The 27,143-nt window shown below is 37.6% G+C and overlaps 1 protein-coding gene and 1 non-coding gene across 7 annotated transcripts in view; both read left to right on the forward strand.

Moving 5' to 3' along the window:
- lingo2 (leucine rich repeat and Ig domain containing 2) overlaps positions 1-27,143 on the forward strand; it is a 270,217-nt gene that overhangs the window by 190,216 nt on the left and 52,858 nt on the right. The window lies entirely within an intron of this gene.
- LOC127494893 (U1 spliceosomal RNA) lies at positions 24,522-24,686 on the forward strand. Its single transcript, XR_007925006.1, has one exon. It is a non-coding gene; the product is annotated as a U1 spliceosomal RNA (small nuclear RNA).

Raw genomic sequence — 27,143 nt, forward strand, 5'->3', positions numbered from 1 at the left:
TTTTTTTTTTTTTTTTTTTTTTATGCTTAAATGCTTTTTAACCTTCAGCATGAAGCCTTTTTGTATTGGTCTTTCTCTGTATCCAATTCTTTAATTCAATCTGTTCTTCCTCGGTCGTTCTAAAGCTTCCAAGGCTGTAGGAAGCTTAAATAAGCAGTAAAGAGGCCAGGATTTTTTTGAACATGGGGCCTAAATCACACCATTCTTCCTGCAATGTGAATGGCATCATTAAAAGCCCTCACAATCGCTCACAGGCTATAGAAAAAAATCAAAGCGAAGAGTCCTTACGGGCTTTGAATGGAATCTAAAAGTATATTAATGTGGAAGTTTATGATTCATGTCTGGATAACGCACCTGAAGTTTCTCCCCCGAGGTACCGGCGGATCGCAAAGATAGAAGCAGCAGACAGTGCGGAGTGATAGAAAGCAGTGACAAAGCAATTTTGGATTTTATTTATCTTAGCTCTCACGCTGCCCCCGGTGGTTATTCGTTACAGTCTTAGGAACAATGTCGTGCCGTTTGAATGGAGAGATTACGTAGAGGAGAAACTAATGGTGAACTTAAAACATCTTTGTCCGTATCGTACTTTCCTGAAAGTAAACGTCTGCTTTTCAACAGCAGAGATACAAAATGAAAAGCTAGTGAACACCTGCTTCCATTTGCATTTTCAACATCTGCGTGACTTATTTAAAGGTACTTTTGGAACTGGATTAGCCAATGTTATGGGAAATCACATCATAATTGACGCATTTAAAATGACAGGCCATCTGTGGGCTCTGCGAGTAACATGGTCAATGAGCAGCAGTGCTTGAAAAATCATTTTATCGGATTGTCAGCTGCGTGTATCCTTTAATGAGCGGATTCAAGCAATGAAGCCTCAGAGAACATTCATGATTATGTGAATGCAGATGAAGGGAAATACACAGAAAACAGCATAATACACAGACTTCAGGCATAAGAAAAAACACATTTTCTAATAATCTAACAATTTCTAATCATTTTAAGCGTTGTCATTACAGATAATTATGATGGATTGTGAAACCCGTATAGCAAGGAAGAGAACGAACTACTGGATTTGGCAGTCATACTCTACTAAGATTATATAATCATATTAAATAAATCATACATTTAAGATATGCTTGGGCTTTCAAATATGTACCCTTGGGTCATATTATGCATTGTCATGACATTGATTTCCAATGCTGCGCAGATGACACGCAATTGTATGTACCGATGGTACCTTGGATGATTAAAAATTGGATGTCAAAAAATTTTCTGCAATTGAATGACTCAGAGGTGCTTATAATTACCCCATGCAGTACTAGTAGCATTAATAATCTCTCCTCTAGTCTGGCTGCCTTATCTAATAATGTTCGGAAAGAGGCCCGTAACTTATGTGTCATTTTTTATTCAGAATTGTCCTTCGATGCGCAGGTGACAAAAGTGGTGTAGTCTTCATTACTTTCTTTTTGCAGATTTAGAAAAGGTCATTCATGCTTTTATCGCCTTCAGACTTGATTTTTGTAATGCACTTTATTCTGGCATTAGCAGGTGAAACATCCAAAGACTGCAGCTGATTCAAAACGCTGCTGCCAGGCTTTTAACAGAGAGGTGACCACATTACATCCAACCTTCACTGGTTACCTGTGACTTTTAGAATTGATTTTAAGATTTTAGTGCTTGTTTTTAAAGCTTTGAATGGTCAGGCTCCTGCCTATATTTGTAAGCACGGTATCCTCCTTTAAATCTCTTCTTAAGACTTTTCGTAAGACTTTTTCTTAATATGATGGTATTGTTGTAATTATTTAGACTATTTTCTAATTTAAAGGATTAGTTCACTTTGAAATAAAAATTACCCCATGATTTACTCATCCTCAAGCCATCCTAGGTGTATATGAATTTCTTCTTTCAGACGAATGCAATCGGAGTTATATTAATAATCACCCTGAAGCTCCTAAACTTTATAACGGAAAAGCACGGAAACCACCTGTTTGAAATTCAAAAAATTTAACGTTTATGATTCATCCATCATAAACATACTCCACACGACTCCGAGAGGTTAATAAAGGCTTTCTGAAGTGAAGTGATGCATTTGTATAAGAAAAATATCCATATTTAACACGTTGTAAAGTAAAATAACTAGCTTCCGCCAGACCGCCTTCCGTATTCAACTTAAGAAGAAAGTGTAACGTATTGTATTTTCGTATTGTGTATTGTACTTTAAATTATATCTATTACTTTTAGATGGGCAGAATTTCATATTTAATAGTCTACTCTCATTTTCTGCTCTTTTTACTGTTCTCACAGACTGCCATTGCATTATTTAAATTCATTCACTCTTCCTAAGTGGGCGATTCTTGGCCAGAATAAGTTGCATTGTGGACCAAACCTTATGCCGGTTAGTCAAAGGTCTGGCTACGCGAGACTATAGAAGATGTCTGGCTTTATTTCAGAACAGCATAAGACCGTTAAAACCTGTTGATGCAATTGCATGACATATCGACATTAAGATGCAGAGTACACCCTCTGTGATGTGATTTACCACACTTAACCTCTATTACCCTTAGCATGACAAAGCAGGATGTTTGTTCCCTTTCTTAAGTATCTCTCACGGTTGGGTCAGTCTGTGACTGATGTATTTCACCATAAACTCATTCTCTCTCTCTTTTACTGTTGTGGTTCAGACAAGATGGCGGAGTGTTTGTCAGGGTGCAATTGCTTTGCTTTCTTCTAAAAGCAGTGCTGCAGAGACTTGTTATGAGGGCAGGGTTGGATGAGTCAGACAGAGAGAGTGGAGAAACAAGGGGATATAGTGAGTACAAGAGAAATGAAACCCACTGAAGTCCAGTTTGATCTCGTCAGCTCTATTCAGGGGTGTACCGAGTGTGTGAGTTTGTGTGTCTATCGTAGATTATTTCAACCACTTCTTCTTCTTTGTGTGTGTGTGTGTGTGTGTGTGTGTGTGATTGGGAAAGTGGCAGAGAAAAGAAAGAGAGAATGAGTGTTTAAAAGACAGAGAGAGAGAGAGAGAGAGAGAGAGACTATTGCACCTCAGGATATTCCATTTTTTATCTTGACATTTCCCTCCCTGACTCATCTGAACTCTCTACAGCTCTTTCTGCTTTACCATATATTTCTGTCTTTTGGTCTAATCACAATTTCAGGAAATGATAGAAGAAAAGAGAGAAAGTTCTGTCACACATTTAACAATCCATACATCTCTCTGCATTTTTATTTAAATTAAGGCAGAATCACTCTACCCATGGCTTCATGAGATACATTTGCCAAAGCTATCTATATCTATTTCTTAGCAGCACATTAAGTAAAGAACCCTATTCTTATCAAGAAACATTTTTCACTGTATGGGCTTCTTTAGTTAGTAACTGGTTCTTTGGAGTTTCATGTTTCATTATGTTCTTCAGATTAGCGGTTTTCTAAAGCAGGTGTTTGCGAAAGTTTTGATGTCATAGACCCCCAGATATGATCCTCTTCTTCGAGGATTTTTTTAAAATTAGGTTGCCACTTTATTTTTCTACCCACCATTAAGAGTACTGTTAGGTGAATAACTGAATAATCTAATGATGATGATGATGATGATTATAAAACGGTTAGTTCCTGTCCTTGATTCTGATTGGTCAATAGCTGTGTTTTATTCACGATAAAACACGGCTATGACCGCTTCACCCAACAGTTCTGTGTATCACTACACAACACCCTTAGCAACCACTCTTAGCAACATAAACTGTATGTTCTCAATTGATATTGTTCATTGAAGCTTACTGTATTATGTAGAGGAGTATTGTGAGAAAGAGATCGATTTAACGAGTTTATTACCTGCATTCAGACTTAGCATTTTCCTTCAGGTCAGTTCTATGTTCATAATAAAAAAAATGTTTAAATGTCCACTGCAATATCTTGTCCTTTTAACAGTTAAGGGGTTTTCCCGTGACTGACAGCGCTAGTCAAAGCATTTGTCAGTTGCGTCTTGTTCTGTGTTCACAACAATTCAGTCTTTTCAATATAAAAGTCTTTGCTACTGAGTGACTCACTCATAAAGGCAGTCTTTGCCGCCATCTTATGGCATAATAATGTAACTTCTGTTGCTGTTCACGGTCAGGGACTATTTTTTCCAGCGGAAGGAAGGCTTTTAGTGATTTTACTTCATGAAAGTTGATACATTGATACATATTTTTTGGCTTGAATATTTGTATTGTGTGGTAAAAGCAATAAGGTACTCGAGGCTTGTGCTGTATCGTGAATAAGTCACGGCTGAAGGGCGTTGTTAGGCACAACGTGAAGCGGAGTGCCTGCAACCCCTTCAGCCTTTAGCACAGCCTCTCGTACATTATTGCTTACTTAAATGTTCTACTGTGATAACAGGCTGCTTTTAGATAAAGGTCAACAACAAACAATCTAGAAATCAGTAAAGTAATTAAATAATCTCATGATTATTATTTGATATTATTATTATTTTTGTCATTATCTTTACATTTTTATAGTATTTTTCTCTGGACTTTTCTGTGGACCCCTTAACACCCCAGGACCACAGTGTGGAAAATCCCTATTCCAGAATAAAACATTTCTAAAAATGTTCTTTGATGATAACCAGCTGTTGTGGTTCTAACTGGAACCTTTACCTATATGACAAAAACAACAACATGTGATGAGTAAATGATTGAATCAGTTGAATTAGACCAATTCTGATTGAATTAGAACAGTGACTGCAGAGCAAAAGTGGCTTCAGTCTTACAGGTCAAAGGCAAAAGGACATCATTTCAGGCTGTCATACCTCATCTTTCTCTCCTGTCAGACATAGACACGGTGTTCTGGCCAGAGGGAGAAAGTGAGAGACAATTATTTCATGGAGAGAAAGACAGATGATAGAGCAATAGCAGTCTGATGAAAAGGGCCCGTGAGTCAGTCTTTCTGTATGTGTGTGACTCTGAATATGTGTGTGTTTTATTTACTCAACGTAAAGCTTTTACTATGCAACATTCCCAATCTTTAACACCATTATTATACTAGATGGGAGGTGTTTCTGTTGAAGCAGTTCATTTTCTGAAGAGCTTTTTGTGAATTTCACAATCATGGAGACCAGCAGTATTATCAACAGAGTCATTACGTTCACAGCTGTTAAGTCTGAGGCCGCAGTGTTGTGTGATAAAGATGGATGCAGCCATATTAGTCATGTTGCCACAATTTTGGTTTAGTTAAATTAAAAACTCAATGCGGCATGTATTACGTGCTGGGTGCATTGTTTCACAGGCTAACCTTGTATGCTGTAGTGAGAAAAAATATAAAAGTGGAACATTATCTTGATCAGAATAGGGGCATGAGAAGTGCTGCTTTCTATCAAATGTTCAAGCATTAAATGCATATTCACACATAAATAAAATAAAAATTATTCACCTTTTACGCACACCCATGATGTTCGTTACTTTTTCTTTTCTTTTTTTTTTTTTTGCAAAACAATGTTTTGAAAAATGTCCATTGATGTTTTGCTTTTCAAAATATCTTCTTTTGTGTTCTACAGAAGAAAAAAAAGTCTGAAATAACATTAGGGTGACAGACAGAATGTTCAATTTAGGCAGAATGACAGAAAGTTCAATTTAGGAACATTTGTGAACTATCCCTTTAAGACTCACAAGGCAGACATTAGTTACAGCAGCTAATAGTGGCATCTGTTTTGCCAGATTCAACTTTTTAGAAAATGCGCTCAACTTTCTGTATACAGTATATGGCTTATAATTATTCTGTTCTCCATCATTTTATCATGATTTGATTAATTACTGCTACAATGATCAATAGAGAGTCAAACTCAAGCAAGATGTTGGACCATTTTTTCCACCATTACTCTGAGACCAATTAACAAGCACTTTAAAATCAGTTTTTTGTTTGTTTGTTTGTTTGTTTTATTGTTTTTTGGCCCAGGGAAGTGAGGCTGGTATATCCACCATGTGCTTAGGTGGTCTTTGGAATATCTTAGTGTCATGCAGTGCCATTAGAGACATTTGACGTGGTTAATGTTTGAGAAGTGGCAGAGGTTTTTACTTAGTGTCACAGCTTGAGCTCCAGAGGTTAGGGCAGGTCATTGTGTGTCAACGCCTCGGAGAGCCTTCAATATTTCAACAGTCCCTGTTTTTTTTTTCTTGTTTTTTTCCACTTTCTCTACCTTTCTTCATTTCTCGCACTTTGTTACTCATGGTTTTTACTTTTTGGTTTGTTTAACATTTGCTCCTGGAAGACATACTGTGAAATACTGTGATAATGAAACAAGCAACCTAGTTTCAGATATGCAATTCCTATCAACTTTCGAAATTCAAAGAGCTTGCATTTATTACAAAGTGCATTTATAGAATGCTCCAGTTAAAGGGTTAATTCACCCAAAAATGAAAATTCTGTTATTAATTACTCACCCTCATGTCGTTCCACACCCATAAAACCTTCATTCATCTTTGGAATACAAATTAAGATGAAAATCTGAGAGGTATCTGACTCGTCCATAGACAGCAATTTAACCACCACTTTCAAGGTTCATAAAGGTACTAAAGACATTGTTAAAATAACCAACGTGACTGCAGTGGTTCAACCTTAATTTTATGAAGCGACGAGAATATATCTTGTGCGCAAAAACAAAACAAAAATAATGACTTTATTCAGCAATTTCTTCGCTACCCTGTCAGTCTCGTACAGAGTTGACACAGTGAACACAGTTCAGCGCTTCAGTGTTTATGTCCGAATGCCGAGTCATTATTGGCCGCCTCCTGGGTCAGCATCACACGCATGCGTCGTGCTGTTCAAGTGAACAGCGTCTGCTAATACTGAGCCGATGTTCCGACGAAGAACCTGGAAGCACTGAACATAAACAACATATTAGAACGACACAGAAGAGAAGATATTTTTGAATAAAGTCATTATCTTTATTTTGTTTTTGCGCACAAAATTTTTTCTCATTGCTTCATAAAATTAAGGTTGAACCACTGCAGTCACATCAACTATTTTAACAATGTCTTTAGTACCTTTCTAGACCTTGACATTGGTGGTTAAATTGTTGTCTATGGACGAGTCAGTTACCTCTAGGATTTCATCAAAAATATCTTAATTTGTGTTCCGAAGATGAACGAAAGTCTTACGGGTGTGGAACGACATGAGGGTGAGTAATTAAAGACATAATTTTCATTTTTGGGTTAACTAACTCTTTAAACAAGAACCTACTGTAACTCTCGACCTCTAGCACTCAACTATCCATATCACATTCATCAGCCTCCTTAAGGCTGAAAGCCTTTAATCTGCTACAACCATTGCAGAATTGATCAAGCCACTTAACTCCAGGCTGCACCATCGAGATATATAATAAAATGTTAGATGCTTTGGATAAAAGCATTTGCAAAATGGAGAATAACAAACTAACCTGAGCACAAATACTTGTTTTTTCTATTTTTTTCTCATTCAAGGTCTGCTGAAATGAAGTAGGATTAGAGTATAAGTTACTTTGTGGTATCCACCTTCAGAGTTAAAAACATTTCTATAGGGAACATTTCCAACTGCTGTACCTTCTTACCACAAGCGTGCATGCAGTAATCATTCTCGTTTGTTTATATGCAAATGAATGCTGTGGGATGCAAACAGCCTCTAGCTGAAGACTGAACATCACAGGGAGTCACATGGCTATTTTTAAAGGATGATGTCCTCGGGGTCTGTGGTCTGTACTACTTTATAATGCCCTTGTTTTATGTAATCTTAATGCAGTGGATTGTGGGAAGTTTTATGTAAACCTGAAGAGCTCCAGGATATTAAGACTAAAGAGATGATTGTAGGGGGTCCCGATGCAGGCCTTTTCATGTGCATATATGTTGACCATATCATAACATTCTGTCAGCCAATTGCATCCAGACGCCACATGCCTGCTGTGAACTTATTAAAAGCAAAAATGCTTTCAATTGGTCCAGTTAGTGCTATAATAGCTTCCCATTGAGTCCCATCTGCACATATCTTATAGCGGACAAACCCACCCACAGACCACCCTAAAATATTAGCACTGATACATTAGGTGCTCCGATCCTCTCTCTGCTGGTGATATTCACTCTCTATTGAGAGAATTTATATCAGAGAGATATTTAGGCTCAGAGTTAATAAAGAAAAGCTAACAATAGCAATAAGCTCTTTTACACAAGCTTCTTAGCATCCCGTTGAGCTAGAAAACATGGCATAAATCACCATGTATGGACAGTTCAGTGTATAAACAGTCATCAAAGATGTTGTGTAGTTGCTTAATTATATTTGTATGTTGTGCAAATAAGCCAGCATATTTTAGAAATGACAGGTTGTTCAATATAATGGCCTTTCTCTTGAAAGTTAGATAAATTACTTGCTTTATTTGGTTGTCAGTGAATAATTCTGCTGGAAGCCATTGTGTTTGCTGTTCAACTTCCAGTTATGAGAGGTAATGACGACTCTGGGCTGCCTGTGCGAACTTTAAAGTGGAGCCCCACCCACAAGTATTGATGTATTGGATATTAAATAATATCACTAATGAAGACAATTGTGTTATTTAGACATTTTACATCTTTAAATACTTTTCTCTTTATTTTTTCTCCCTTTTCTTTGCTCTCTTAAAATATTGTCTGCTCCCTTTCTATACTTCTGTCATTTTTTAAAGGGATAGTTCACCCAAAAAAAGAAAATTCTTTCATAATTTACTCACCTTCATGTTGTTTCAAAACTGGCTTCTGTGAAACATCATATTTTGAAATATGTCTCAGTGTTTTTATGTCATTGCAGTGAGCGTTGATGGGGTCCATTGTTCATTTATATCGAAAAAATGTTGAATTTTGACTTGGGTTTGGGAGAACGATCCCTTCAAGTAAATATAGTGAGATACAGCTAGTCAACAATTTTAGGTAAAGTCTATTCCTAAAGCATCATTACATGGCCTGTCATGACAATCAGTACACATTATGAATCCTGTGTAAAACATTTACGCCGCCAATAAATATATGCCATTTGGATGCGGCTTCTGTCTTATCCTTTGCTTTGTACAAAGAACTGTAGACAGATCTAACCAGAATATTATTGGCCTATAGTGCAGTGAGGCTGCGGAAGGTTAGGACCCCCTCCTCTATATACTATGTATTGTACGGCACTACTGAGAGCCACTAAGGACACAAACTTTTAGTGGTATGTATGCTTTTGAGTAAATCACTAATAGACAGGAAAGAAAAAAAACTCATAATTCATGTTTCTCCTAGAGGTTAATGTGTTTTGTGGTTTAAACTACTCAAGCTTGCCCATCCGGCCTGGCCTTTTATGTGACTTTGTCTGTTTGTGTTGTCAAATCAAAGCACATTTTACTGAAGCACACAAATCAGTCATTTCATCTGGTGATCTCTCTTTTGATTTAAAAGAAAAGTAAAACAGTATAGTTCTCTGTTGCCTCATCATAGACATCTGCAAATTACACACTCATGCTATTAAAAAAAAGGGGGGGTTGGGGGATTAAGTGTATCATAATTCTAAGAAGATAATATCTGTGCTGCTTTGCCTCGAATTACTGTAATTTCAGTCCAGCCAGCAATCTAGTCTGGCCTCTGAGAGTGATGTACAGGACCTTGCTTAAATTACATGGGTGTGTATATGTGTATGCATATATGCATATACCAGAATGTGTTTTTTGTCACCGTGTGTACCGTCTCTTGATCTATAGATTTTCACATGTTATGGAGTGTACTTATCACAGCTCGTTTTCACAAGTAGCAGTCAACTGCACCATGTGGATATTAAAAAAAATACTATTATTAAGATTTTTAAAAATCACATTCACATAACCACGTGTAGTAAATGTAAGCATTTGTGTAAGGATTTGCTGTTTAGAATGAATTACAGTACAGTAAATGTCAAACAGTACAGTAAATGTCAAAATTGTTTCATTTTTCATTGACTGCGCTTTAATGCAGTACTATTACCCCGTATTTCTTTTTATAAATATTTCTTAATAGACCCATGTATTATGTTATTTTCTTCTTGTAATAAAATAAATTTAAAAAATAGAAACATGAATTATATAGGCTACACATAATAAACATTTGGATATTAAAGAGTTAAATTGTGTTAAATTGTGGCTACCTTTTCACCTATTTTTTCATTTCTTAATTTTTCAGATCATAAGAACAAATTAATAGCTTACAATGTTCTCACATTTTAAGTAGGCTACAAAGAAACATTTTAATAAGAAGTGATCAACAGGATCGTATTTCATTTACAAAGAACGATTTAATAAAAAGTGATCACCAATTTCTTAATTCATTTACAAAGAAACAGTTTAATAAACAAATATGATAAACAATTTCTTAATTCATGGACACTTTGTTGTTCTGCAAGTTATGCGCAGAGTTCTGTGTTGCATGGGAATAAATGTTTCAATGTACATGCCTGACCTGTGTTAATGTGAAAACCATGATACATGTTTTTAAAAATTATTTGTTGAATAGAAAGTTCAGAAGAAGAGTATTCGAACATGGGCCACTAGCCTATCTCAGATCCAGATCTATAGATTAGCTGATCATAAAGAAAACATGAAGTTGATCTCAGCATAACCTGAGGGTAAAATATGTCCACTTGTTAAAACACTAAATTTTGATTCAACTTAGCAAGGTTCCAAAGCACCTATCTCTACCACAGTACTTTCTTAGCACTAGGAGTTTTGAGCATGCATGCATTCCCCATGGACTCATTATCAACAGGCAATAAACATCTTGAATCTTGAAAGTTGAAACATCAAGGTGATGCAGTGTAGCGAGATGTCATGGCTCTCTTTTCCTTTAAGAAAGCTGAATCAAACAGACTCATTTATCAACAGTGCTGTCCCTCTAGGTTCCATCAGTTTACGGAATACCCCATTAGTCCTGGCTTTCCTCCTCCCGTAGTCCTGCTCAGGTGAAAGACTCAGTAAATTGTCTGCTGCCATCCCTTCACGCTGGAGCTAGATGAAGTGGAAGGGGACAGCTCTGTTGTCTTTAAAATTGCTATCGATTAGGCCGTTTGAATCCATAGCCTGGGAGGTTAAGTGACCCGCGTCTGGTTGAATGTGCCCGGAAGCCACTCAATGGATAAAAATTAAAAAAGAATCAAGTTTCTATTTGCAGTTGGAAAGAAATGTTTCTTCTCTAAAGGAATCTGTGTGTGTGTGTTCTGGCATATGTGGTTTATGAGGACACAAATGCGTACAATGACATGTTATAACGTAAACATGGTTTATGAGGACACTTCCTGTGTCCTCGTAAACCAAATGGCTTAAAAAACATACTAAACGGTGTTTTGTTTTTTTGCAGAGAGTGCAAAGAGTTTCCTGTGATGGGTAGGTTTAGGAGTAGGGGTAGTGTAGGGGGATAGAATACACAGTTTGTACAGTATAAAAACCATTACACCTATGGAGAGTCCCCGTAGACCACATATACCATTTGTACACATATATACATTTGTTGGGTGTTTTTTTTTTTTTTTTTTTTTTTTTACAACTTTGAAAAGTCATTTTTTTTACAGTGCACTTGACGTCAATGTTGCTGCATGTCAGTACAGTCTAAACAACAGTGATAGCTGTTCTTTTTCATTTGCACAATTCCTTAAATTACTAGATAGATAAGTTTGAAGGTTTTAAGTTTGAAGTAGTTTTAAAAGCTTGAAGTTTGAACATTCTAAGGTCATGCAGTCAGATAAAGATTTGTGGAAGAGAGACAGAAAAGGAGAGACAGAGAAAGCAAGAAGGGTTCTACATTTTGAATCAGTGATCACTGCCTTTCAAAATGTGTTTAATAATAGCTAGGATAGACTGTAAGACCTAGATGTGTCTGAGGTGTACAGAATCTCTGTCGGTTTCAAGACAGCACATTAACACTGTTTTGAAGATTCACAAACAGTTTTATCAGCTGGGTCCCAAGCAGAATTTCAACTGATGATTTGCATTTCTAAAAATTTCAGTGATGTATTTTAGGTTAAGTCTGATTTGTGTTATGTTTGTGAAGTGACTCCTTTAATATGAAATAAAATTAGATTTCTCTGTCAAATTACTCTGGATTTGCCATCGTGAGGGCTTATAAATCAGGCGTGTTTAATGAACAAATCCTCCCATTCAGAATCTCTGCAGTGAGATTCAGCTGTGTTTTTGACAGCTGATATCTGCAGTGCTCTAAGAGAGAGCTTAACAATTGTCACAACTCACCTTAGAGAATCAAAGCCAGAGAAAATGGTGCAGAAATGTAAAAACTGTCATCTGTAGCACCTTTGTGCCTAGCGCTATTGTTTATGACTTTACTCTGACTTTGAATGGAAGCTGAAAATAAGTACATTCTCCAAATTCACAGTTCTGTCATGACAACTCTCGGAGAGACTGGCATGGTGGATATGGCAATATTAATGTATGTGGTCTTGAAAGAATAGATCTACGCTGCTGCTGCTGCAGAGCAAGTACCGAGACTTGCTACTGCCAATACATTCACAGACATGCTGCTGTGAGTAAGACATGCTGCTGCTGCACATGTAACATACATGAATGACCCCCCAACAAAGCAGGAGACATGAGAAATAGACGATACAAGCCAATATATGCATGCTGCTGAGTGTAAGAAAACAAGCTTCTACATCAGCAGACATGCATATATCCGCACATATGGATGACAGGATAGGATAGGACAAAACATTGGGCTACCACGCCACATCATTAACAATAGATATCACGTTGCATGCTGAGATAAGAAAACCCGACAACCACCCGAGCAAGTATCAAAGCGCAAATTCTTATTTCACTTTAACCTGTTCTCATATCCGTAGCGTGGACGGCGTATCCTCTCAGCAACAGAATGAAGATGTCCAATTTTTTTTTTTTTTCATTTAGTACTGCCCTTCGGAAGCAACATAAGATACCTGCATTTTTCCCGGAAGACAAATTAAGTACAAGTACAATTTACCTTGATCTTCAAATTCAAAAAGTTTTTTTTTTTTTTTTACTTCATGGGAACATTATATATTTTTTTTTTTAAATTACCCAAATTATAACTTTACAATACTTGTTAGCAGTCGTCTTTTACTAGCTGTATCTTGGACAGAGGCACGCTGGAGCAGTAATTAATCATGCTCCGTGGTGACTGAGCTTGATGGCTGTGAGATTGACTAAACTGCAGATGGTGTTAATGACAAGAGCTTGCCAGCGTCACATTCCCTTTGCATAAATCCTTATCAAGAGTATTCCTTTTGAGCACAGAGTGGAGTTCCCTGGTTCCAAACGCTTCATTCCGCTTAATCAGAGCACCATGAGCTCATTACCTACAGCCAATTTACCTCTTAGTACTCCTCAGGCTAGAGAGGGACACTCTGCAACACTGGCCCATGGGAGCTTATCACTTCCTCTTTTCTTGCTGAGCACCCTGTGAGAAATGGCATTAGCTTCTTCAAAATGCTCCAGGCAATTAGGCCATGTTCAGACTGCCAGCAAAAATCTGATTTTTTTTGTATATCCAGATTTTATCCAGAAGGGATTTTGAAAGTCTGGACAGCAAAAAAACAAAACACAAAAAAACAAATCAGATTTCTTCAAATCAGATTCAAACCACATATTCCAATCAGATGATGCGTCTCAGTTCTGGCTGCTCAAATCCGACTTCAAACTGTCTTTTGGGTCGCTCTTAACCCAACCCCTGGGTTTGTCCATATTTAACCCAACTTGGGTTGTTTTCATTTTTTAGAGTGTACTATAGATGGCTCTGTCACTGCCCACACACCAGGAACAGCAAAGAGCATTAATATTAATAAAGATAAGAGACTTTTTCCATCTCTATAGATTATGATTGATCTACAGAGCAACATTTGTTTAACAAATCTCAGCAAATGCAAAACATTTTGAGGCAGAGCTCATCATTTGCAACTCACTATATCTATTAGGCATCAGGCTATGATAGCTTTGAAGTTTATGTGACCAAATTTACAGTATGTTTGGTGAAAATGGACTTTAAGGTGATGTATTGTATGTCCACACCCAGTAACACTATCAAGGATGTCTGAGTCTAAATGAAGACAAAATGTCTAATTTTATAAATGCTGCTTCAGTGAAATGTGTCCATGGTATAGAGAAAAAACAAGCACAGAATTGATGATAGATGAAGAGTGAAGAGGAAAACGGCTGAGCTGTTTCTTACTCAGCCTACACAAATAGTTTACTTGATCCAGGGCCAAAACAAAACGGGCCAGTTTACTTCGGTGATAGCAATCATGGCTGACTGTGGTCGGTTTGCTTTTCACAGTTGTACAAACGATTGAGGTTAGGACCTATCTGTCTTTGGCAATGGAATGTCATAGCCACCCTACATTTAGCTTGTGTGATGCATCCATAGCGCTGATGGATGTGGTGAATTCTCTGTAACTACCTGTAATACTGAACAAAAACATGATTTCAATGAGTTAAGTATGACTCTAATGGCTCTTTCTGGGAATGAAATGAAAAGGCAATGCACTCTTGAGAGTGACTGCTCCCTTAGTGGATCAGACTGGAAGAAAGAAGAGAGTTTGACATAAAGGTTGAGAACTAGAACATTTCAAAGGTTCTCAGGCTGAACGCAATGAGCCAAATCTCATTCAAAAGGGTAACTGGCTTTTTTAGGCAGCTGTTGAATAAGGATGAGCCACCACAACAGTGAGGTTCCTCCAAGCCTAAGATAATCTTTCTGTTGTTTAATTTTGTGACTTGTGGTGCAGTTGAAGCTCAAGGTCCCAATTCGTTATCTTTCAAAGTTGAGTTCATCATGCAGAGAATGTTAGGGCATGGGTAGCATCTTTTATCTTAGAAAGGGCAACTTAAAAATGTGTATTGTTATTTTGAGATCACTGGTTTGATTTGAAAAGTAAATAATAATAATATAATTTTATGAAAGGACACTGGTTTGTCTTTATTTTCCACATCTCATGCATTCATTGTCACACTCTAAACAAGGCCATGCATCTGCTGCTACATTATTCAAATGTTCCAAAGGTTCCAAGACTTGGAGAACCAACTTGAATTTTAATTATGCAGAAGAATGTGATTACTCTTTACATAATTTGCACTCCCCAGACAGAAAACATCCATATTTAATATTGAGTCCAAGATAACCTTTTTGTTTTTGTTTGAAAGAAACTTGGCGCTCATGAAGAATGCATGGTATGCAGATATTGACTCAATTTCCAGTGTTTGCATTCGATTACCTTGTTCACACTCTGTTTCCAGGGTATCTGCTAAACCAGTTCTGTGCAATCGTAATTGTTTCAGACTGGTTTATTGGTGAATGCTAAGGTAAAACCGGAGAGGCCAAAAAACAACCCTGGCTGGGTGAATTGGTTTAGATTCATTACATTATATTTAAATGTATGGGTTTTATCCAAAGCATTTAACATGGAGGTATACGCTCACTGGCCACTTTATTAGTTACACCTGTTCAACTGCTCATCAGCAAATCAATGCATTTTGGCATGTAGACATGGTGAAGACGATCTGAAGTTCAAACTGAGCATCAGAATGGGGAAGAAGGGTGAATTAAGTGACTTTGAACGTTGCATAGTTGTTGGTGCCAGACGGGCTGGCCTCAGTATTTCAGAAACTAAAATGTTGATGTACTGGGATTTTCATGCACAACCATCTCTAGTGTTTACAGAGAATGGTCCAAAAAGGAGAAAATATCAAGTGGGTGACAGTTCTGTGGACAGAAATGAGATCAGAGGAGAATGTCCAGACTGGTTCCCGCTGATAAAAATGTAACAGTAACTTGTTACAAGTGAGGAATGCAGAAGAGCATCTCTGAGCGCACTAAACATTGAACCTTGCAGCAGATGGGCTACAGCAGCAGAAGACCATACTGGGTGCCACTCCTGTCAGATAAGAACAGGAAACTGAGGCTACAATTCTAACAATAGAAGACTGGAAAAATGTTGCCTGGTCTGATGAGTCTTGATTTCTGCTGTGACATTCAGATTGCAAGGTCAGCATTTGGCATAAACAACATGAAAGCATGGATCCATCCTGCCTTGTATCAACTGTTCAGGCTGCTGGTTTTGGTGTAATGGTGTGGTAGATATTTACTTAGCACACTTTGGGCCCCTAAGTATCAAAAGTTCACTATACTCACATGGCCTGCACAGTCACCGGAACTCAATCCAACAGAGCACTTTTGGGATGTGGTGGAACGGGAGATTCGCATCATGGATATGCAGCCGACAAATCTGCAGCAACTGTGTCATGCTATAGTATCATGTCAATATGGACCACAGTTTCTGAGTAATGTTTTCAGCACCTTGTTGAACATGTCACAACAAACCGGGTCCAACCCGGTACTTGAAAGGTGTGATAAAGTGGCTGGTGAGTGTACATTCTTGTCATCATTGCTTTGCTACTGACACATTCTGCTGTTTGAGATTTAAGTGGAAATATCAGTGTATATATAATACGAATAAACCAAACCAGTAAAATGTTACAGATTCAAACACCACAAGGAAGTGATCCATAAACTCTCATCATTGTGTCCTAAAGCCGAGCTCACACTAGAGGAGTTTTTAAATCCTAACCGAATATGAAATCTGGTTGCAGCGCACACATAAGGAGAATCTTCACAGATTTTATTCTCACAAATCTCAAACATGCACACACTACAAGATTTGAAATTTGTAGCGCAGCACACACTACAGGATATTATTAAGATTATGTTTGATATGATTGGGGCGGCCCCAATTTTTGTGAGAGCAGATCGGGAGGTGCAAGATTCGATCTGTGAACGCTTCACATTACCAGATAATCTGCGCCGAACATCGGAGCCGATCGAGGTCCTCAACAAGATTTTTTCTCCGATTCTCGGGAGGGGAAAATCAGGCGTAAATCGACCTAAAAATCCTGTAGTGTGAGCCAGGCATAAGCAGGCTCCAGATTGATTAAATGGGACAGTCTGCAGTGTAAAAGTGAAAAAAGAAACATTCACATTTTGGCATTAAAATGTAAAACAACCTTTTTAATTGCAGTTTTCTCTGTGTCCTATAATATGGAATAATGCACAATAAAATAAACACCCTTAAATTGAGAAAAATGTAATCCCACATGTTTTGAACCCCCAAAAGTTCTGTTTTATTTGTGTGTTTGTTTTAAAAGCACAAGCAAGTTAGGTAAGTAGGCTAAGTGAGAGTTGTGAAGCTTACTTAGTGCCATTATCTTTAGCAGCTAGGCATTAGCGGAAACAGGGATGGACTGAGCTGCCTGAAGGGTTTGTTTCCACTGTGATTACTCATCTCTTCATGCAGATGTTGCTTTACTGTTGCATCACAGTTGCACATAAAAAGCTCTGTAATAAGGGTGCTGGACAATCCCGATCTTATATTGAAGCTAATGATTCAATATATTGTCAGACACATGCATGCACATAGCTGCTACTGAAATACGCAGTCAGAGCTCTGAAATAGTTCAAGGAATGAAAACAAAAACCAGAACCCAATGAAATTTTTATTCATGTTTAATCGTTCTGAACAGAAATGCTTATTTGAAATTATCATTAACCAGTTTATAACGTTATTTATAACGTTATAACGTTCTCTTTAATATTTTAATTTGGCAGTCAACCCATCATGAATTCAAATAGTATGGCCTACGCAAATGTGAAGTTGATGCATCCAACGTAAGTGAAATGCCCACCCTCAGTTGTCAAGTCATCATAGTAAAAGGTGCGTTCACACCATGTCATAATTACTGTAACGATTCTGACTCGTAATTTTCTGAGCGCTATGACTTGTACCACATGACCGGATTGGAGTTAACAGTGCAAAAGAAACATAAGTCTGAATCCAAGGACGTAAACAGCTCCAAGTACAGCGTCGCATGTTGTCATCTTTTACTTACAGTAATTACAACATGGCGTGAACACAAGTCCCAATATCAATGTGCTGGCATTAGCTTTTGGATCTAAGGAGTCTCTCCGTGGATACATTGCCAACCGTTAATGCATTAGATTTAAGTGAAAATGAATGGTAACACCTGCATGGTGTGTTTTGTGGCTCTATATGTGGTCAGACACTTGCATGTGCCATTATATTATTGACATCGTACCAAAATCAAGCTCAAATGGAGTTACGAGGTTTTTCACCAGTCAGACATTTGTGTATTGTCAATCATTAGAATGGTAGACCGATTCATCGGTTTTGCCGATTAATCGGCACCGATAGTTGATTGGTGGAACAATCGGTTATCAGCAAAAATCCAAACCGATAGTTTTACCGTCTGTTGCTGGAGCGGCACCCAGCCAAATATCAACGTCGGTGACGGACATTTGGCCTGGCACCTTTAGTCGCATCTGAAGCAGTAGTGCATCGCATTATGTTTACATCAACCTACAAGTTACAAAGTTTATTGTAGCTATGTGGGTGCAGTTTTTCCTGTTGTTTAATACATTTGGTCAAAATCTTGTGTTATAAAAGATGAACTATACACAAGCTGCACTGGCTATGACTGGACGGCAAATACCAGACTCTCTTCTTTGCTCCTCAAATACATAAAACATTAACCTTTACAAACATTGTGTATTTTGAGTAAAGACGCTGTAATGATTCAAAGAACAAGCAGAGACAATCTGTATGAGGTTTTGCTGACAGTTTGAGGATCCACTGGAGTTACAAGGTTTATTCAAGTTCTCGTTTAAAGTATAGGCGTTTTTTCTAATCAAACCTGTTTCAGAATGCTAATGTTACAGAAGGAACACATCAACAGAAACGTTAAAACACTGATTCTCCTCAAAGTGAAACGACTGTTTTGATTTGTTTGACTGTCTGTTTGCTTTGCTTTCTTCAAGCTGTGTTGAATTAACTCAGTTCAAAAGATCAGATGGAAACTGATAAGTTTAAAGTGATCGTCTTGCCTTGAACCTGAAATGTTAAACAATTGTGAGACAGCTGTGGAAATATATGATGTGCTTGAGAGTGAGTGTGTGTGTGTGTGTGTGTGTGTGTGTGTGTGTGTGTGTGTGTGTGTGTGTATCACAGACTGCATGGGCTCAGAATTCTCAGTTCATGATGTATTTCTTGCCTCAGGAAGTACTGGGTTCAATATATGTATCAGAAATCTAAAATGATCTCACACCCGTTTTAGGATTTCTGGTTTAAAGTCGGTGAGCATTTGCTCAAACCAAAGACAGACACAAAGTACAAAGCACCTTAGTCATACTCAGATCTCTTCTTTCCTGTTCCATTTGTTCCTCCACTATCTTGAAATACCTTTTTTTTTTCATCTCAAGTCAAAATTCTTTCTTTCTTTCACCATTTTTCATTAAAATACTCACTACAGTATTTGTGTAGTATTTACTTTGAAAAAAAAAAAAATTCTTTCTGCGTTTCAGGCAGTGAAGGAAATCTTTTCATAGCAATGTTCAAACCAAAAGGCAAGAAGATAAACAAATCTCCCAATGCAGCGAGAACTTAGAAGAGAGGGTGGTAAAATCAAAATCCTACTGCAGAATGACTCTTCACGCTTCAGCATAAAAGGCACTTGAGCTGGATTTTGTGTGACTTTTGTGTGTGTGTATGCGAAGCAAAATAATTGAACCACTAAATGCTCTTTCAAAAATAACAGCCCCGGTCAGGTCATCGCTACTTGAGATAGCAGTCAAAAAAAAGGGCAACAGAAGAATAACAAAAACAAGAGAGATAAAGAGGCAAAGACAGACAGGGTGGGAGGACAGACAAATAGGGTGACAGGCAGGCAGTTAGGAGGAGGAAAATGAAAGGGAGTAATGTCACACTGCTTCTTTAGTTTAGTTGCAAGTTAATCCCAGAGATGAGTGTAATGAGTGTAATAGTTACAAGCAAGTCTCGTTGTTGAGGACAAAAGTATCACAACTTACTGACTTACAGTATGATGAGAAGCATGGGTCATAAGCTTGATTAAAAGTTTTCTCATCAACTTTTTATTTACGTCTTCTAATTAAAGAAACATCTGGCTTCATTTCTCAAATAATGATATGCAATCTGATCAATTTACACGTTTCTGTTCTTTTACAAATATGAAAATATTTCTGTCAGTGATACACTGACTTGTTAGATGAATGCTACTATACTTTCTTTTAGCAATATCAAATCGTTGTGAGTGTGATATTGCATTTATACAACATTTCAGTGACTCTTCCTGCAGGTTACATTGCTACGCAAGTGACGGAGTGAATCACTGAATCATTTATTCGATCTGATCAAAAACCCAGATTTAGTGAGGATTGAATCAAGTGTTTGTATTTCTGAACGAGTCAAAGAATTATTCAATGAACTGAATTGTTCAAAAATGCTGATTCATTCTAGCGACTGCCTTTATGGGTGAGTCACTGAATCATTTATTCAAATGATTCATTCATAAATATTGGTTAATTCAGGAACAAAACACTAATGTGCTACTTGAATACTGGCATTTGCTTTTGTTTGAAACATTTTTTGTTGGCGAAGCAAAAACAGATAAAGCAAATATCAATATTTTCTCTAAAGACTCCCTGTGGTGAAAATTAAGTTTTTAATGTTGTTTGCTATGTGGTGTTTTTAATATGCTTTAAGACAAACCATGTGCAAATTCATATGCCAACACTACTGCTGAGTATTTTCTCCTTAAAACTGCAGTGAAAAAAAGACTCAAACCCGCATTTTGAAATCGCTGGTGACTGTGACGTCACAAACTACCTTGTAACCAATCACGTCAATGTGTCAGCGCACTAGCAGGGGAGTCTCAAGAGAAGCCAGGTCATCCTGGTATATTTTTCTGTTGATATGAAAAACCATGTAGATTTAGCAATATGGCGGGTGTATGATGTAAATCACAATGTTATGATGAACTATATGCCTTTCTCTACTGACATTCTGAGTTGTTCAAAGCGTTTGTAAGGATACTGATTGTTAGAAGGCAACTGTCTGACTCTGACGGTGAACGGGAACATGGTTTGTGTAACATTAGCAACACATTATTAGCTGTTTGATAACATAGTCAAGCAAAAGGCTAATCATATTAATTACCGTTATGTGTCCGATGTTTTAAAAAAAACTATACCATTGTGCTGCGTTTACCTCAGTAAGTTCACTGAGCGGATCTCAAATTTTTTCACAGAAATAAATTTGTCATTTTGGTGATCAAATATGAGTTTTACGGGATAAAATTATTGACTACAGGGGGGCTTTAATCAATACCAACTTCTCATTTATTGAACTGGTGAATAAAGCAACCAAATATTTCCAAATATCAGCACTTGGCCTGCAAATTTTCATATGATATTGCTTAACTAACATTTTAGACAAAACAGTGGTTGCATGTTATTTTGTGTTTTTGCTCTAAGAATCATTCCAAAAGCAGCCAAAACACAATCAACTGCTGTGCGTTGACAAGCAAAACACTGACATGAATGCCGTGAACAGTGAAGCATTCAAGGGCTGTAATAAAAAACATCCAGACATTCTGAACTCCACCACTTGTTCACAGTCAAATTTAAGAAGCAGACCTGACTGTTATTAATGTTATTTATCACAAGTTATTTATTTAGCTACTGTATACAGTATGATTCACTGCACAAACTAACTGAGACCCATAACTGTTTAAAACTGTCTCTTTTTGTTGACATTATTAAATTGATTTTGACTTTTGCCCTGTCTATAAATGTGGAAGTCTATTAAGAAGTTAAGAAGAAAACTCTCATTATTAGCTTTCACGAGAGTGTGGGTGGCACAAATGCAACAGTGGCAGCTGTCCAACAATCAGTCTTTATGCCAGAAAATTCTTATAATATTGGCCAGTGATCATAATCAACTGCAGTGTATGCACTAAATACTATCAAGTGCTCGTGTGTGGGTGAGGTGATGGAGAGAAATGTACAAGAAAAATTTCTCAGAGGCGTATACAAGCATTTGACTGTCAACTTAACTAAGAAAACGTCACATGAACAAAGCAGATCCTGTTTAATTCAGATCAGCTCACATCCGTGCAGTGTTTAAAAACAGTCCTGCTTCATTACAGCATATTCCTCTTATTTATATTCCGCACTTCACCGAGTGCTGAATACATCCTGCCTATCACTAATAAATCAGTCATTGTTTCCTAGAGAGGGGATTAGACATGTATCAGAGGCTTATCGTTACAGATTTGTTTACCGGAACACTCCGGCAGCTTGACACTGGCTGATTTGAGCATTAGGGGACCATGCCCAGTCTTAGCAAATGATCTCGAAACTCACGGTTGGTTCAAATCGGCTCCTGATTATGAAAGCAAAACAGCTTCCTGCATGCCTGAGCGTGTATATGTGTAATCTGCAGAGCTAATCCTCTTGATAGGGACAAAATGTGCGTCTTTTACTTCACTGTCTGTAACGTTAATGAAGAGCAGTTAGAGGAGTTTCTGAAATTGGGTTTTAATGAGTGTTTCCACAAAATATATTCAAATGTTTGATTTAATTGCCTACCTTTTCATGACTGGGATGTGTTGAGTTTTTGTAAACAATTAAAAATCTGGCATATCATTAGAAATCATTGCAGATCTGGGTCTTGGCAGCATGCGTCAAAGTCATGCTAAACTTGGATACGTACATTTCTGGATGTCTGGCCTGCCTGGAGGGCCTCTCAAGGGTGTGTTCACACGCCCGGAAAAGCATTTCACTTCACACTCTCGCTGTCAGCATTTGTGAAATGTGTTTTGTGAGTGATGCACTCATCAAAATTAATAGTGTACGCTTGTGCACGGGCATATGAGAGAAAGGAGAAAGAGGTCACAGATTTTAAACATAGGCCAAGTAAGTCATAATGAGGTCAATGTGTAATCTGAGGCCAGCAGATTTCTATTGCTCTATTCAAACATCTGCAAAGTTCCACATAGAATATATGACCCAAAATACATGAATGCAAAAAAAGGGGGTCAAAGTGACCCAATTGTTTTCGTCAAAGAAAGGCATTTTGTTTTTCGATCTTTATTTTCTGTATAATAAAATAATTTACTAATTTTATTATACACATTTTTTACAATTTCCCCCTATTTTTCATGCATGTACATTAGCGTTCTACAGTCTACAATTAATTTCTATCTTTCAAAAACTTGTGATTATTTTTTTATATAAAGATGCCAATGGATTTAATTCCAGTACATTAAGTACAATTAAGTACATTAACCCTTTAGAATTATTTATTATAAAAATGTGAAAAAGATTTTTTATTTATAAGTTTATTTAAATAGGGACAGTACAAAAAAACATGATTCCAGTCAACATTACATAGAACAGATGGTGCCTTATTGTGCAAACATTTAAAAATTAATTTTATATATGACAATTTTTTTAAATTTGTAAAACTAAGCATATTCCATTTTTTAAAAATATGACAATGATGCCATCGGTTTGGCTTTTTATCCATTATTTTTAGAGCCCGATTATACAACATCTCAAGTTTTTTGATTAAGCAATCACTTGTTTGAGTCCAAACTGTAATACAGTACGAAATGCGAGACAAGATCATTGCATGCATAAAAAGCTGAGCTGCCTCCACTGTGATATATTGTCTAATAAGTTTAAAACAATTAATAATTAATCCTTACCATTTGTTAAAGTTTTTTTTATATGTTTATCAAATTTAAATTGTGAGTCTAAAACAACACCTAAGAAATTAAACTCATCTACCTCTTCTATTTCTATAGTCACAAACAAGAAATCAGTGAGTTTAACCACAATATTGGGTCAATGACCCCCTTTATGCATTCTAGTGTTAACTATGTTGGCCCTGAACATATCACCATGTTTAAATCCATTCTGGAGAATTCCACTGGTTTAGGGCATGACTATGTGGTGTTTTTCTGGGTGTGATGGCCGTAAACTTACAAAACTGGAGATCATGTTAAAGAGCATTTTTGGAAAGAGCAGAGTGGATTATTCGGTCATTGTCACCTCACACAGAGAAACAGAATGGCAGATATGATGAGTGTGCCAAGCCATTTCAAAGTGTTCTTCATGATTATAGTGGGAGAAATCTCCTGTGAGAAATCTTTTTTTTTCCTTTCAGCTCAGAAACTGATTGGCTGAGTGAATATCTGAAGATGGAACCACAACCATTACAGTCAATAATAAACTGCCGCGTCGCAAAATACCTGTCTACCTTTCACTGTTTTTCTTTTTTTGCTTGTTTGTTTGATTGTTTGTTTTGCTTTCTTGGCCTAGTTTGAGTGAATAGTGACTTATCGGTTTGCATTTCAATGTGAAATTGCACCAAAAGATTATTTGGAAGGCTTAAAGATAGACAGTTAGAATACCTTCATCTCCTGGCTGCTGTTACAACCCCCAGATATTGTATAGGGTTGGAAGGAGTAAAATTTAGTTTGTGATAATTCTTTGTATGTGGGGGCAAGGCAAGAGACAAAATATAAACCGAAATAAATGGCAAAAGAAGAGATTTATTATACACAAGTGAAAATAAATATACAAGAGATTAGATTATTGATAAGTACAAAAATAGGCAACAATATTTACAATATTACAATACTTATTTGGCAGGGGAGACACCATGATCAGCCAGGTTCAGGTTCAGCCAGGGCGAGGCTCTGCCATTGCACTCTGGCTGTGCTGATCCCGGCGAATTCCCCAAATGTGGGAATCTTGACTGCATAATTCATGGTAGGGGTACTGCGTTCATGCTCTCCCCTGGACTTCATTGGGGCAGTCATGGCCTAATGGTTAGAGAGTCAGACTGGTAACATGAAGATTGTGGGTTTGATTCTCAATTCCAGCAGGAAATAGCTGAAATGCCCTTGAGCAAGGCAAATAACCCCTAAATGGCTGCCCACTGCTCCAGGTGTGTGTGTGTTCACTACTTACTGCTCCTAGTGTGTGTTTACTAACTTGGATGGGTTAAAGGTGCTGTATGCGATTTCTCAAATTCATTGTTGAACACTGTTGATATTTGAAATCAACCCAAACAAACCCACCCCTCTCTTCATTGCTCCGCCTCCAAAACTCACACTCCAATCCTAACCTCCCTGCTCCAAGTCGGTCTCGAACCCCAGCCCGATTGCTACTGGCATGCAAGGCGGGCGTCAGCGTGCAGTAGTTTGACTGCAAAACTCTCATTATCTGGCCACTGTTACACACGCAATACGAGTGGATGTCTGTTTATCACAGCTGATGCGCAACAAAATGCTTCACGAAAAATAAAGCGCAGATGATGAACAAACAACAAGGAAGCACAAAAAATGAACACACAGTACACACGAGTAGATACAAACAAGAGTTTGTTGTTAATCGCCAACAGCACAGCAACTCCAAACAATCAAAACCCAGTGTTACTTACATGATAAGGAATCAAAGCAGCCTCCGCGTCTGTTTTCAGGCCTTCCTGCTTAGCTCTCTCGGGTCCTAAAGCACTTGCCCAGTCATAAACCTTCATTGCATTGATATTCTTTTGAGCTCTTTTGTATTGTGTCCCATCTCTCGTTCTGCAGTTTTTTTTTTTTTCTTATTTTCAAATCTCGCTCTTGCTCGTTCTCTCTCCTCGACCGTCATACGCCCCCTAATGCTGATTGGTTACACGTTTGTTGTTGGTATCGGCCCGACTAACTTCCAAACAGTGTATTTGAAAATAATACTGCATCCACCTTTAAATGCAGAGGACAAATTCTAAGTATTGGTTACTTGGCCTTGAAAGTCTTCAAGGTTAACTCAACTACACTAACAATCCAAAATACAAAACCTACAGCACTCATTTCTAAACTAGTGTATCTAATACATCAAAGTCTCTAAGTGTTGCACAATGTATGTCTCATGACATCTTACCTGTCCACTTTATATCACGATATATGGAGAAACAATCACCATCAGAATGACAATAGAAAAGTAACAAAGTACGGATGAGATGCAAGATAAGATGAAACAGTACAAGTAAAGATTGTCACAGTAACAACAAACACCAGCAAAAGGTTAGATTAAACAAGAGCAACAGTGAAAGCAAACAAAGTCAGAGTCAAAGATGACTAACACCCATTTACTCTGGTGTGCTATTTCAACTCTGGCAGGAGACTTCATTGGCAGCGGGAGCAGTGACATCATGCAGGTTAACAATGATTGACAACTGCTCCTGACAGGGGACTGCTGCTTCTATGAGGATCTCAGGACTCCAAAGCTTGGCTTTGGATTTAGCCTTGAAGTCACAAGAATATAGCAATTAGACATTATTAGTGTATATCTGTTAGATTCAAACTGGAGTAAAACCAGCTACTGACCCACTACCCCAGCCCACAAAATTAGTCTGATCTAAACAGTCTCTGAGTAGATGAGATGCCCAAATAAATAACTGGCAGTTTAATAAGTGTGATTTTTTTTTGTGCCCATAAAGTGGCAGACGCAGACACTCCCACCCACACACAGCTTTAACGGCTGCACATGTGAGAGCGAGGTATGGTTTCCGTTGTCAGTGACGCGAGAAACGTGCCTCTTCAAGTAAAAATCAGTAATTAACAGCAACCTGCTCGTGTGCCACAGAAGGACCAGCGTCCTTGAGATGTCTGCGCCGTGTGTGCGAAGAAAGAGGGGAGGAAGGAGATGCTTATTAGCCGTTTCATTAGCGTGCTGCTAGCTTGCTCCCAGATGTTTCAGCTGTGATTAAAACCTGATCCATCCCGCAGAGCCTTTTTCAGCTGAATCTTACTCTCACATTACCCAGTCTTTATGAATCCTCAGCAATATATATGTGTATCTTTTACACTGTCCATAGTATAGTCACTTCACCCAGTACCAAAAGTAAAATAATGTTACATAACGCAAAACAAAATCATACTGAAAGGGTTAGTTCACCCAAAAAATGAAATTTCTGTCATTAATTACTCACCCTCATGTTGTTCCAAACCCGTACGACCTTCTGATCTCCCTATACACAGCAATGTCATAACAAATTTCAAAGCTCAGAAAGGTAGTAAAGACATCGTTAAAATAGTCCATGTGACTACAGTGGTTCAACCTTAATGTTATGAAGCGACGAAAATACTTTTTGTGCGCAAAAACGAAACAAAAATAATGACTTTATTCAACAGTTTCTTCTCTTCCCTGTCATTTTCCTTATGCTGATGATGTAGTAAACCACAGTGCAGTGCTTCCAGGTTCTGCGTCAAA

This window comes from Ctenopharyngodon idella, chromosome 14 (assembly GCF_019924925.1).
Source record: "Ctenopharyngodon idella isolate HZGC_01 chromosome 14, HZGC01, whole genome shotgun sequence".
Classification (NCBI taxonomy): domain Eukaryota; kingdom Metazoa; phylum Chordata; class Actinopteri; order Cypriniformes; family Xenocyprididae; genus Ctenopharyngodon; species Ctenopharyngodon idella.